A 14,905-nucleotide genomic window follows, 5' to 3' on the forward strand; every position below is an offset into this window, starting at 1 on the left:
TCTGAGTATAGCCTCTCAGAGCCACTAGCTAGTCTGTGGACTCTTGACAGGCACTCAAACCAAAATCATCTTAAAACACTACAAGCAGCTGAGTGGTGTGGTGCTGCCTCAGACACCGGTGCAACCTTAAATTCAATCCAGGGAGTGTAAGTAACAGATAGGCGAGTTTCAATATCACAGAGCACCGCACATTGGCTTATAATATGAGACAGGACTTTACAACACTTGAAACTTATTGCAGTGGCAATTATTTGATGACACAGGGCTACTGTTAGCCTAAATACAGCTGTGTTGTTTCTCTTGGGCCTACAGGAAACGTGCAAGTAGCAAAGCCACGTGAAACAGAGCTGTGGTGAGCGTGACCCTTGAAATGGTGTCCCAGTCACCTGCATCTTATTTACATTCAAGTCTGGGCTGCAGCGAATGCTGTGACATCAACTATTCATGGTGGTTTCTAAAGCACCCATCAGATGACAGTCATGACCCCAGTGAGAACAAGAGGCTGTGTTACAAATACTGACAACGGCACCAACAACAGAATCTTATTTTAATTCCACTTTTTTTCTTTGCTGGGCCACCGTTTTCATGTTTTTCTTTGGAGGAGCCCTTTGAGGCATGCTTTGCAATATTGGGCTCTACATAAATAAAACCTGACTTGTCTTTAGTTGAAAGGAACACCATCTGCTGAGCGTTTAAAGACCAAACACACTATTCTGTTCAACACCACCTCCCCTAAAAGCTGTTGTCTCACACTAACCTGTGATGGAGAAAACAAAAGAACATACATCAAGAGCTTGACACAAGTGCCAGACTGGGAAATTATTTTTAAGTAGCAGTGTGGTTCCTGAATGATTGAATTTACGTTAACACTGATAAAATGTTCGGCTGAAACTGGCTTGTAAAATAAAGCAACATATTTCTTTCATCATCTAAGGTGCAGCCTGGAACATTACATATCCTTTTGCAGGCACAAGTACTCCCTTAGCTGTTTTTTTGTTGTTGTTTTAATTAAAAAGACAGATGGGTGAGTAAAAAAGAAAAAAAAGGTTGTATTTGTGTGTATTCAAACAGTTCTGTTTCTTTGTGTTACTGCATGGGATCCTGCCTGACAGATACACGGAGAAAAGCCCAATAGACCACCTGGCAGAATTATTTTCTTGGAAAGCAATCTAATGTAATATCCCCCATGACCTGCTCCACACAAATAACCCAGGCGTAGCGGTCAGCCTAGTTGGGTTTTTACAGGAGTCGCTGCATGTACATGAGGTGGAGCACAAAACAAATTATAAAGCAGGTAAATGGCCACAAGGCTCGGCCTCGCATGCCATACTGAACACGGTGTCGTGCGGCGGCTGCTCGAGGATACATCCCACACACCATCTATTCTGTGGAGGCTGCTGGAAGCTAAATGATATTGCTGGCGTTAATAATCAATTCTGTGGGATTAGTTAAAAGTGGAAGACAAAACACTAACAAATCAGGTGGCTTCTTCTAAAACGGCGCCATAAAGACATGGAGCGGCAGAGCATATAGATTTTCCACGGGGCTCAATTGCGTGAGAAGTTGTTGGGCTTGCATTATTGACTTTCTCAGTATGGTGGAACCCGTGGCAGTTAGGTGCTTTTCCTCAACTCTAATTATGGTGTCATAAACAGGAGAGACCATTAATGAAACCCACTCATGGCTTTAAAACCGCAGATAGGATTTGGAGAGGAGAGAGGAGGAGGAGGGGGGGCTGAGAGCGGTCTTAGAGGACTCGTGGTATCAATCACAGCAAACTACTCCTCTGTTGAGTAACGAGCATGAGAGCTGGTCAATAAGTCAGCCAAAGAGCCAGCGGACTGTAATAGAGACACAGCGGAGGATGGGAGACAGAGGTATTTGACCTGAGACTGCCTGTCATGTTTGCGAGGCCGCAGCCGTGCATCATCGAGGAGAAAAAGTCAGCGTGCCATGTGGCTGTCTGCAAAAATCAATATCGCACAATAAGACTGCATGTCATGTGTTTCTTACACTGTGATCAGAGGAAAAAGTCGGAATTTTCAGCTTTTCATTTTTCCTTGTAAAGGCTACAAATGAGATGTAAGTAACAGAAAATTTGCAAAGGTCATGCAGTATGATTGAAATGTTAGGGACAAATCTCCCTGCCTCTAAACATCTGAGCAGCAAAGCAGGTCACCTCAAGTTCAGCTGCTACGACGGGAGGTGGAAGATCAATATAACATTTTCTGTACAATAAAACCATAATGCCAGGGAGAAGAGGCTGATGGACAATCTTGTGACAGATTTGTTTGGTTAGAATTGTTTCATCTACTTTTGATAAAAGCTGCCTGGACAGATTCTTTGAAAACCACAAGGCCCATGTACTGGAATTATGGGACAACAAATGTCCCTTTAAAGGGTAGTTTTAGTATTTTTCAACTTGGACTCTATTTCCCCATGTTTTTGTGTTTAATTGACTCATGGGGACAGCAATGTTTGAAACTGATCCAATAGTCTGAGGGCTGCAGCTGGCAGCTGCTGCTAAACAGGCTGCATTGTAACCACACGTGACATAAGAAGAACATAAGACATAAGAAAATTTTTCGAAATGTCTATTAAACACAATTGCGAGATGACTGCGTTTCCACTGAGCGATGATATGTGACTTCTCCTCTCGCGATGAAAACATTAGCAGGTTTATTTCTATTGCAGCCACCGCACTAGCTGTCATTATTTCCAGTTGAAGGTGACAGAGGAATTGTGGATTCAAAACCTCTGGATGATCCACTCAGCTTTTAAAGAGTTCTGCGAAGCAAAAATACCTCTTGTAGCTCCTGCTGCATCATGAGGGAGCCAGTTCCTACTGACAAGCACATAGCCATAGCATCGTGTGACCTATAAAAGCCAAAAAAGTGTTTCCATTGCAGTTTTAGGCTTTTTCAAATTGTCTGAAATACCACCTCATGCGAGTGTAAAAATGTTTTTGTGATAAATGGGAGTTTTTTTTTTCAAAACTGACGTGTTTTCATTAAACGTATTTTATATTCACAATTTAAATTTGTGCAATTTGAGGGTTAATGTAAATGCATCCACTATTATGGAAAGGATCCCTACACAGATAAACATTTTTGTTTAGGAATAATATCTATTATATTATAATATATATATTTTAGTATTTATTCATTAGCAGTGAATAGAGACGGCATATTTTACCAAAAAACGTGAATTAGGAATTTATTTCAATCAAACCAGAGTTGGTGACCATTGGAACAGTGAAAAGACAAATCAAGATGTTTTTTGTGAGTAAATTATGTTTCTGTCTTCTTTGAATGAAGTGTGTTTTACAATGATGTAATTCATGTTTTATTTAAATGCATGTCTGGTGGCGACAGCAATTTTACGGGCTGTTTCTGGTTTAACAGAAATGATCTTAATCTTTAACAAAAAGATCTTCCTCTGTAGAAATCCTTTCCATATTTTTGTCAGACAGAATATTAACTGGAGCCTATCAGTGACAAAAACAAGCACTTTTACTGTATGTGAACTGATGGTGCAAAATTGCCCATTACCGTTACATTTCGCGGTTGCCGGCTGCAGTCCTCTCCTCAATACTGTACCAAAAAAATGTTGTTCCAATTACTCACTTAGCCACAAAAACATAGTGAAATGGTGTCCAGGTTGAAAAATACCAAAGCCAACCTTTAATTTTCTTTTACAGCACACTATTGTATTTTAATACTCTTCAAAGCATTTTAAATATTAGGGGGTTTCACCCAAAAGAAATGGTGTCTATGGTGAATTTTCAGTCTATGGTGAAACACTTCTGGTTAAAAGCTGTTTTATAAGAAAAGAGAACAACACTATTGACTATTAACTGCTACTACATTTTGTCTTAACACAGTAAACACAGTAGCAGTTATGAATGTATTTTTCACATATTAAGGAAGATAGTGCAAGCGCTGATACAACATGGCCATTTTCCACCATGTGGTCACAAGAAAATTAATTTGTCAATAGTATGACTGATCAAGCGTAAAAATGACAAAGTGATAAAGTGCATTTGCTCAAGTTCAATACCACTTCGCTAATCTTAAATCCCACTAATGTACAACAACAGAGGTGGAGATTTTACGACTATATTTCACAATGAAAAAGTCATCACATATAGCTAGAGTAAATGAAATACATGACTATTGCATGTATTTACTGTGGTAACAGTTTCATGAAGGTATTTCTAGTTTTACTCGTGAAAAGAGTCTGAGCTCCTCCTCCAGTGATAGCGAGACACATAGCACGTCTACATGCATTTACAATATGATGGCCGCAGTAAAACCATTTTGATTTTTCTAGAGTGAGAGGCAATAAAATGTAATTACAACATGTTTTACTATTGACTTCAGGACGGAGCTACAACCGCCGAAGCAATTTCATGCTGCCTGTAAAAACGGCATCCAGCAAGAAGGAAAGGCAGAGTCATGGTTGAGTGGCAGAGGAGAGAAAGAGAGTGAGGCATTGATAGCCCTCTGTGGGCTAACCACACACCAGACCAGACACAAACACTGTATACCTAAACTAGACAAATCTATTTCAGACACATATTAGTTAAATATTTATATACCATAAACTGTATCAATAAATCCCTCGGGAAAGGGAAGCTATTCCACAGCATGTCAATAACTGATTTCACCAGCAGATAATCATTTTTCTCTCAATGGCGGGGCTTGATATGACATCGATACATGCTGTCAGAGTTCATTTTGGCTGTAGCTGTTAGAACGAGCGTCACTGAGAGGATGTGGCACCCTTTGATTCAGGTTCATTGATTGGGGAGGCAGTGTGTTAGTGGGGGGAGAAGAGCTGGCTGTCATGTCTTATGTCATGTGCTGTATATTAAGCTGCAGGGAGACGATGGGCCACGCGGAGGTCTGCAGCTCCATTTGACCACAGCGTTACAGGGGACACAAGGGAGTCAGGCCTTTTAATTGTCTCATCGAGACTTGGCTGCGTACAAGTAGCTGTGAAACACGGAGGGGGGGTGGGGGGGGGTGGGGCAGAGGAGGGTTCATGGGTCTGAAATGGCAAAATGCACAACACTCCTCTAATACGACGAACATATACAATCAGTCAGGATAAAGATCTCACCCTTGGCGGCATGAAAGGGGGAAGTGAGCAGCTCTCAGGAAAAATCAATACGGAACCGCTCATTTTGGAGGGACATGTGTGTCACAGTCAATAGGAGTTAATAGGCTGGGTTGTTCAGTGAAGACAGGCGGCTTGGGAGAGCAGCCCACTCTGACAGCTTAATACATACTGAATGGCAAGCTGCTTGCATGTAACAGTCACTATGGACACATCAAGTGTGGAATGGAGCCTGATGCGCGCAGGCAAAAGTTAATTATAGAATAGAGCTGAAGGTCTTAGGCACTGAAGTACAGAATTACCCATCCAGTAATCAGAACAGACACATGCAGCTGACCCACAGTACAGACCTGCACACTGCACAGGGTTACTCTATTATTAAAGTCCTTCTCGTTTTAAAGAATGCAAAAAAATACTAATATGTAGTATAAAAAAACTCTGAAAAGGGCCTGCAAGCAACTTTACCTTTTCTCCCTCATGGAGTGGTGCAGGAATGGTGCTGCATTCATGTGATGTCAGAAGGTCATGGTTTCTGAGTTGGGAAGTCATTCCTCCAACTTGTGTTCATGTGCTTTGAGTAGGTAAAGTAGGAACAACATGGATTGTACAAAGAAGATGGGTTGAATTTTAATGCTAAGAGCATTTAAACAAGAAGCTGATAGCTGTTTCTGGTTTGTATTTTTATATATTATTTTGTTTTTCTTAAATATTTTATATATTATATTTTTATGTTCAATCTAGGTTACTCTACATAGACAGCAGTTAACATTAATACCATATTACACTTAACATGTGATCAAAAAGTGATATTTAATACGTGGATTAATAAAAACGTCTATTACCATTGATTAAATATTGACTTTTGCCCCCCGTGTTTATGCATTTATGACGTCAAGTCAGCAACTCATGCTATAAAATGATGTTGTTCTCAGTGTTAGTATATTGGCCTGACATGCTTTATAGTTAAAAGGATACATATACTAGCATGTGCAACTACCAAATGTAGTCATATTAACAAATAATGAATGTGACAAACTTTGCAAAGATGCAGGTAAGTGTAGCAAAGGTCATACTTTTTAGCGGACAAACTGAAATGAAAACACTTTTTTTTAGTGGAGGAGAACTTTAACCCTTTAAAACCTGTAGTAACAGTTTTCTTGTGCTGCGTTCCTTTCATGAACATTTAAAAGTTTCAGAAACATGGGAAAAGATATTAGGTATGAAAGGTCCCACAAATTGCAAAATAATAATTAAAAAAAAATCAGTAAAAGGTGACCAAAAAATTACCCTTTTTTAAAAAAAGAGAGAGAGAGAATGAGAGAATCATTCTAAAATTATCAAATAACTTTTTTCAGGTCATTTTCTCTTTTTTTCTACTGTACTTTTTCCCCACTGCTTATTTTAGGTAATTTTCTTGAAACTTTTTATGAATTTCTTCCAAATTTTTGGTCATTTCTTGTTAATTTGCTTATTGCCTTCTTTCCATGTTTTTGAAAGAAATCCAGCCAGTTTGTTTCAAATGATTCAAAGGGTTAACAATGACTGTTACACCAGAAGGAAGTATGTTTAAAGCTGCTCTCCTGGTTGATGTTTCAAAGCATGACCTGCATCATACTGTATGACGGAACAATTTGCTGCTTGTGTTTCCGTGCACACGAGGGAACAAAGGCAACAGATAACAGCTACATACCATCTCGTACTCACCTGAGGGCGTCCCCACAGCATCATGTGTAGATCCCTTCCCCGCTCTAATTAATCAGCGTTGTACCAACAGGCTCATCACAGGTTAATTGGCTCAGAGGACGGGCGAGGGACCTTGTGGCAAAACAAACAGAAGCACATTTTTTACATGGTTCTGTTTCATATGTTAGCCTTTTTTTCAACTGCAAGAGATCCAGATCATCCAAACACAGACAAATGGCTAATAATAACTTCATTAATTGGGGTCTGCAGGTCACGCTGTTTGGTTCCATAAAGAAGGATTCTCCTCTTAATTAGTACCCATTAAGACCTAATTTGGATTATTATCATCTCTTAATTTTATCCAGCTAATTAATAATTAACTACCATTTCAGTATGTGTAAGAGTTCAAATTATCTGCTACATATTTATTTTGTAAATGACAGGAAAACTGCAAGTCATGCATGAATTCAAAGATACATTAAAGAAGCTAAACCACTGAGTTCCTGGTAAATAATCTCTATGAGAGAATAAATGCTGCTGTGGATTAAATGTTTTGAAATATCAAGCTCAGTTTTATCCATTTAGTGATGCTTAGGACTCAGACAGGAAAGGAAAGGTGAGGCAGTTCCATACTGTGCTGAGAAAGAGTGAGAAGAGAAGTAAAAGGGTCTTGGCTCCAATTGACATTTCAATAAGTGGAACAGAGCGTTAGCAATCCATTCCCAACTTTTCTGAAACAATTATTGAGATGGTACCTCCAGGCGATGTATGTTCCTGGTCCCCGGAGTCCCGCTGGCTGAAACAGTAATTGACTAAATTGTAGAACACATCGGGGCCATTTACAAATTTGCCAAAAATGAATCGTTTAAAATGAAATGAGGGTGACTCTCAAATTAGCAAGGAGTATGATTGAGATGTGGCTCTGGGAATTAAGAAACATGATTTAGAGCTCTGCAGAAAGGAGCATCTGTGAATAGTCCAGTATTACTCACCACCGTGCTCTGACTCGTATTTAAATATCACTGTGGTTTAACAGACATTCACTAAAACACCACAATTCATATTTAAATCTATTTAAATGATAGATAGAAAGACAGACAGACAGACAAAGTTAGATAGATAGATAAGGCCAAATGTAAAGGATTTAGAGGGATATATTGTCAGAAATAGGAAATAGCATAATATGAATGTTTTCTTTAGTTGATAATATTTTATAATAATATACTACCTGAAAATAATATAATCATTGTGTTTTCGTGACCTTAGAATGAGCTGTTTATATCTACATAGGAAGCAGGTCCCCGTCTATTTGCCATGTTGCACCGCCATGTTTCTACAGTAGCCCACAACGGACACACCAAACACAGGCTCGGGTTGACCAGTTAGCCCAATATCTTTTCATCCCAACTTATCACATGGTGCCACTCTGTCAGTAAGCAAGCGTCTGCGTCTACTTATGAGGTTTAAGGTATCCTCTCACATCAGCTGTTTATGCTCTTGGATGCCACTACCATGATGTCAACAAATGCACATGGTTGGATGAAGCAGCACGTTGTTATGTTTACACAACATTAGCACATGGCAACCAGCGAGGACTGTCATGATGGTTAGGTTTAGGTAAAAAAGGCATGGGGTAAGGTTTGGAGAAATTCACACTGGCAGTAAACACCGCTCTTCAGCGTTTCATGCACATGCACTAATTTCATCAAACCACGTTCCCAAGTGACACCGCTCATGCGGGTATCATGTGGATGCACCTGGTTCCACCTGGCCCTCTGCTGGCGCACAGTAACATTGCCACTGGTTCTGTCCGCGCATGTTCTCAGCTAATGCCGTCCAGTGCTTAAAGCACTAACAGAGCGGACGGGAATGGGAGAACGGCTGGCCCTCTGCATTGAGAGTTTTGGAAAAGCGCAAATTTGTTAACATGTAACTACTTTATCTAGTGTTTTTACTGGTTTTAATTACCTAGCCCATTTGTTTTGGAAAGGACATGCCTCTGCGGATAATCTGGCTCCCAGTAGAAACCTCCTGAACAACAACACTGAGGGAATTCTAACCTGGAGAAGTTTCAGCTGATTGCAATCTGCAATCCTCTCCCCTGGATACCACTAAATCCCCCTAAATCTTACAAACTGTTCTTTTAAACTGAAGTTTTTAAGCAAGCTCACTATAAAAACTCACATTTCTAATATGTTGTGCATGCATTGTTTCTCAGCCAATGAAAATAAAATGTAATGCAGTCTTATGACATCAAATGCGAGACTAACTAGACAGTAAAGTGAAAAGCGTGCTGAGCTATACTGAGCCCCAAAACTGTGAAAAAAAACTGTTACCATTCACCCACACAGTACAATGTACTGTAAAAGGGCTGTGTGTGACTTCAGGCTTGACTGGAGTAATTTGAGCTCATGAAACAGTTCCTTAGCTAAAAATAATACATTTTTTCTGAGAGCGCTGTGATAAATCATGTGACACGAATCTCATTGGTTTAAAACTATTGTGCTTCAAGGTGTTTGGGAAAGTGATCTTAGCTACATTTTACAAGGTGTACTCATTTCTGAAAAACACCAGCAAATTACTCTGACTGTTAAGGGCCTGACAGTTTTGATTGATTGTTGTGCAGACACTGTGTTGATTGTTGCCTGTTGTGCCGTTCCTGTAGCTCCCAGCAGCCACTGCTTTCATCACACCCGGGCTAAACTCTACCAACCAGTGATGAGTAATTACTAAGTTCATTAGCCACGCCACTGGCCTAGAGATTTATTAAAACAAGATTTGTCATCAACTCTCTCCACTGCTTTTAAATATCCTGACCGCATTCAGCATTCAAGGAGGTAATTATTACCTGCTCTGTATAATAAATAATTTTACAGGTGAAATAGCCAAATGGAAAAACACTAAAGGCTATATTGAAAAGGTTCTGATACACTGTCCAGTGTCAAAGGCTCTTCAATTCAATTCAACTCAATACTTAAAGGACTCAGCCCTAAGGGAGATCCATAGACATAATAATAATAATAATAATAATAATAATAATAATAATAATAATAATAATAATAATAATAATAATAATAATAATAAAAATACTACTACTACTACTACTCATAATAACAATAATGATAATAATAAAAGTTGGTGGATCGCAATATTGTGGGGAAAATGTGTGATAACCCTATTTATTTGGCATTATTTGGTCTTGTCACACAAAGAGTGGTGCAAAAATATATCACATCGTCAAACACGGTTTCAATTCAACACTTGGGGGGGGGGGCACACATGAAAGTGGGGTTTTCGGGCTCCTACACCAGTAAATTTTATACATCAACCATTCAATTTTCTGCACTGAATTTTTAAGCTCTAATTTGGGGCTTTTCTGCATCAATTTATGATGTAAATGTCTTTAATTTAGTCAAAATTAATGGTCCCGACAACTTTCATGTTTTTCTGCAGGTGACAAAAGCACGTTCTTATAATATTGAGGGATATGCATCCTGTTGGGATTGTGGCCCTATATCGGGTATTTTAAGCCAAAACAAGATCTATTCCTAAGCATAACTTAGTGTTTTGATTTTATTGCCTAAACTTAACCACATGTTTACCGCAGTGTTGTTGAAATGTAAAGTTTCAACGTATCTGCTTCATAAAAACATGCAAATAAAATCAGGGGATGTAAAGAAACATACAATGCCAACATTTTTTTCAAGCCATTGGCTCATCTGCTTGATAAGACTGAAGACTTGTGTGACTTCAGAGCATTTCTGAGAAAAACACAGATGAAAACTACAACCAAATACGATATCACTTGACTCCTGATATTGTATAAATCTGTCATTCTAAAAAAAAAAGTGGAGTCCAAGTTCAAGTTTCTTTCTTTAATTAGGCTAGGGTCCAGAATTCCTCCACCTGTACCTCCTCTTTTCAAACCATCTGTTAATAAAAAGCAGAAAAAAGACATCACAGCAAAGACAAAATTGCACAAACCGTCCTTCAACAAGAGACCTTTCCTTCATAGCTGGCGTGAAGCAAAAGAGCCACAAGCTATCTTAGTGCAATGTCCAAGTAATTTTTCTTTAATAGGAAAATTGTTACTTATTGATCTCCACTTTGTAACGCCTTCCAGCAATGCTCCAATCACCACAGCTGTCAAAAGCGTGGAAATACACCCCGTTCCTTTGCGATTTGATGGCACACTGATTCTCATTACTGGCACATTTCCAACGTTAATTACCTTCAACATAACATCATCTCCCTCAAAAGAGTCTCGTACGGGCCACTAGTGTCCCACCAGAGGACAGCGGGGTGGAAGAGTGATAGGGCGAGTTCGGAGATCCCGCGCTTTGCCTGTCTAGAGCTCGTGTTGAATCCATGCACCACTGAGTCCGGCCATTAGGCTGCATGATGGGCTTTTCTTTTCCAGACCATTTCCCATGGTCAAAATAGCATAAAAACACCATTTTGGTTCAATAGCAAAGACTTCAACTGAATAATCACAAGGGTGAAACTGTAACTATTACAGAGGCACCTCTGGGATAACCATACATAACAGGGGTGTCAAAAACACTGTAGGTTTTCTGGAGGGCAAAGTGTTTAAAGTGTATGCTGTTGGCTCTTGCTCCAACATCTGCTTTTAATTACTCAATTAGCGCAATCATTTAGTCTCCTTGACATTCATCCAAATGGCAAATCATAGCCGGAAGTTGTTCTGTTTAAACAGAGCGTTAAGAAGAGTCATGAAAAATGCATACATGATAATGTATATGGATACTTAACTAATTGAACCAATTAAAGGGAGGGAACTGGTTTGAGTGGGAACAGCGCCGGCTTCGCCCTCCGGGAAGAAGCTTTGACATCTCTGATCTACAGCCTCCCCTCTCTCTATTCACAGACATGGGCCTGAGGTCATATTTCAGCAGACAAAAGGTTTTTGACTTCAGTCACACGGCAACAATGAACCAAAAAATTGAACAGCCATGCAGATTGAAGGCTGCATAAAGCATCAGACATGCGTTTTATACTACAAAGAAATAGCATGACCAGATTCTTAAGAAAATGTACATGGTAGTTAGAATGTTTAATTTGTCCTCAGGATCTAGAGAAAAACATTTGCAGGATTTGATAATGGATATATAATTCAATGTCTGTCTCTATGGATCCAGTTCCATTGTTATATCCATAAATTTTAACTAAATTCACAGAAAATTGGCAAAAGAAAAAGCAAATACATGTCTCCCACCCACCTCTGTTTATATATGAATATTTGGAGTTGGTTCATCAGGAAAGCAGCGTCAACTCTCCAGTCAGATGCCACTGTGGAAGAGGGCACAACCACATGACATAATTAAAAAAGGCCATTCAAGACTAAAACAAAGGAAAACAAATTATGATATGATATGATATAATTATGATAACCAAAGGCGGGTTTTCATTAACCCTCAAATTGCGCAAATTGAAATTGTGAATATAAACACATCAATCTCAAATAAAAACTGCCATTTATTGCAAAAAAGTTTTTTTTTTATGCTTGCATGAGTTGCTAATTTCAGACAATTTGAAAAAACCTTATTTTGCGAAACTGCACTGAAATCCATTTTTTGGCTTTTATAGGTCACATGATGCTGTGGCTAAGCGCTTGTCAGAGCTGGCTCCCTCTGGCATGATTCAGCAGGCGCTATGTAACTCAAAAAGTTACAAAAGTTGAGCGGATCATCTAGAAGTTTTGAAACCACAATTCCTCTGTGAAATTGTGGACTATCAGCTACGTGGCCGCTCCAATGTATAAGGGGCTTGCCTTTCCATTATTGCTCACATAACACACCTAAATTGCCTTTGATTGAAATAATGACGGCTGGTGCGGTGCATTTGAGCATCCATCGTCATGCTTCTTGGAATGTTATCGCCAGAAGAAAAGTCGCAGAACATCACTCAATAGAATGCAAAACACAAAATTGTTTTGTCAAAAAATGTGAAAATATTGCTTAAGTTTTATGCAAATCTGTAATGGAAACCTGCCTAGAGAACACCCAACAATGGAAAAAGAGACTCTTGAATTGCAGCCTTGCGCTTTTGTTAGAGCTCTGGTAACCGCTGTGTGCATTAGCTGTTGAAAATGACAGCAAGTTGTATTCATCGTCTATAGATGGCCATAGACATTGAAGACAACATTGTCATTCTAGCTGTTTCCACTGCACTTAAATTATCGATACACCAACTTTTCTACTTCTTCCAAGCTAATAGTTGAGCTATTTAGAGATGTATTTAATCATTGGCATTTCCACTAAAGATGCTCTGCACCATATTTCCTTCCTTCCTTCCGACACCTGAACTTGTGCCTTGACTGATATCGAGAACAAATCCGATAACATGCCATTAAAGAGTAAATTCAACAGCTGTATATAATACTAACCCTGAATGTGAAATGATTGCTATTATTGTTGCATTAGGGGGTTAAGTTAAAACCTTAAACATGAAAGAATACATGTGGAGAAATGATCGCCAAAGAAATTGCCAAATTGCTGATATTTTGCAAATGGTTAGCACTACATTTCTCAGAGATCAATTCTTCTCTGCAGCTTTAAATCAGTGGTTGCCAGTGGCTGCACAATGCAACTTGCTGTGTAACGCTGCTGTTTTAGAGCACCAAAAAGTGAAACATTGATTTCTGTGAAAACTGACATTTAATTTAGGTGTGAAACTACTTTAAGATTTATAAACCATTTTGAAACTTAGAGTGACTTAACGTTCTTGTGATGTTTTTACAAATATTTAAACCTTTGAGCCTTGAGCAAATTAGTATTATTACAGCAATGAGTAACTTGGTAATAAATATTTCACAAATCAGGGATTTATTTATATTATTTTATTTTTTATTTTTTATAGGTGAAAACGTCTAGGGAAAAAAAGAAAAAAGCTAAGGAAAACTGTTTAGGAAAAAAAACCATACTAATAATTTTCATAATTACATATTTGAAATGATGTTTATTTCTAAGCACCTTTTAAGGTAATTTTCAATTTTACTAAAATTATTTATTTATTTATTTATTTATTGCTATAGCTAATTTTTAGGTATTTTTTTTGTACTTTGAACTCATCTCTGGCTATTTTTTGGGTAATTTTTTCCTTTGTTGCTCATTGCCTTCTTCCCATATTTTTGAAAGAAATACAGTCAATTTACCCAGCTTTCAAAGGGTTCATAAGTTCTGTGGTATCTCATCAGTGCATAGACTTATGTATGATACCTGGTCCAGCATTTAGGCAGTGTTAGAGGCATTTCTAATAATGATTTTGGAACAATTCTTGTTTCCAATGAGTTTTTTTCATGCACAAATGGAAAATGCGCATAAAACGATATGGTTGGAAATACAGTTATAGTACATCTCCTCACTCAGATGTGACTATATGTATATTTCAGAAATACCAACAGATCAACCTGAGGGTTAAATGAATATCTCCTCAATTTAAGACAACCCCCCAAAGTTAAATCAATGCAACCCCCCCACCACCACCACACACACAAAAAAAGAATGATTGTACCCCTGCGGTGGTGATTTCCTGCATGCTATGGATGCATAAATAAACATAGGCATAAATACACAGAGGACACTGACTGGGACTAGCTGGCCAAGTGGGGCAGCTGTTATTAAAAGGGCTATTTATCACTGTCACCCCTCTCAGGTTCCATCCCTCTCTGCCCTCCAGCGATGTCACTAGGCCGCACAGGAACAATGTGGCTCATCCAAGCAAACCTACCCCCTCTATCATAGAAACACAAACACACATGTGCTCGTGGTCACAGCTACACAAAGTAAACACACACAGCTTAGCCTGCTTGCATATGTACATTGTGTGCATAAACTGGAATCGACTTCTTGTTTGATGACTCGGCTGAAGCAAACACAAAAACAAGAACTTCGCTCCTTTCGATTTCTGTCAAATATCTACAACACAGCTACACTGCACACACCGTTCATTTTCCGCTCTGTTACTTTATTGATCGCGGCCACAATTATCCACTTTTCTGAAGCACTGCATTAAGTGAATTCCCCCTTTGTTGGACAATAAGTACAGAAGGTTGGCTAAGTCATGCTATTCCTCAGCCTAA

At 38.8% G+C, this 14,905-nt stretch overlaps 1 protein-coding gene across 3 annotated transcripts in view; it reads right to left on the reverse strand.

The window, feature by feature from the left end:
• Positions 1–14,905, reverse strand: part of skor1b (SKI family transcriptional corepressor 1b) — a 64,071-nt gene that overhangs the window by 37,866 nt on the left and 11,300 nt on the right. For all 3 annotated transcript variants that reach the window (XM_088080534.1, XM_088080533.1, XM_088080532.1), the window contains exons 2-3: positions 12,045–12,114; positions 6,826–6,936 (exon numbers count right to left, since the gene is read on the reverse strand). The gene's annotated coding sequence lies outside the window, so the exon portion shown is untranslated. The remainder of the gene's footprint in view (positions 1–6,825; positions 6,937–12,044; positions 12,115–14,905) is intronic.

Source organism: Plectropomus leopardus, chromosome 7 (genome assembly GCF_026936395.1).
Source record: "Plectropomus leopardus strain MGB_pleo_1.0 chromosome 7, ASM2693639v1, whole genome shotgun sequence".
Classification (NCBI taxonomy): domain Eukaryota; kingdom Metazoa; phylum Chordata; class Actinopteri; order Perciformes; family Serranidae; genus Plectropomus; species Plectropomus leopardus.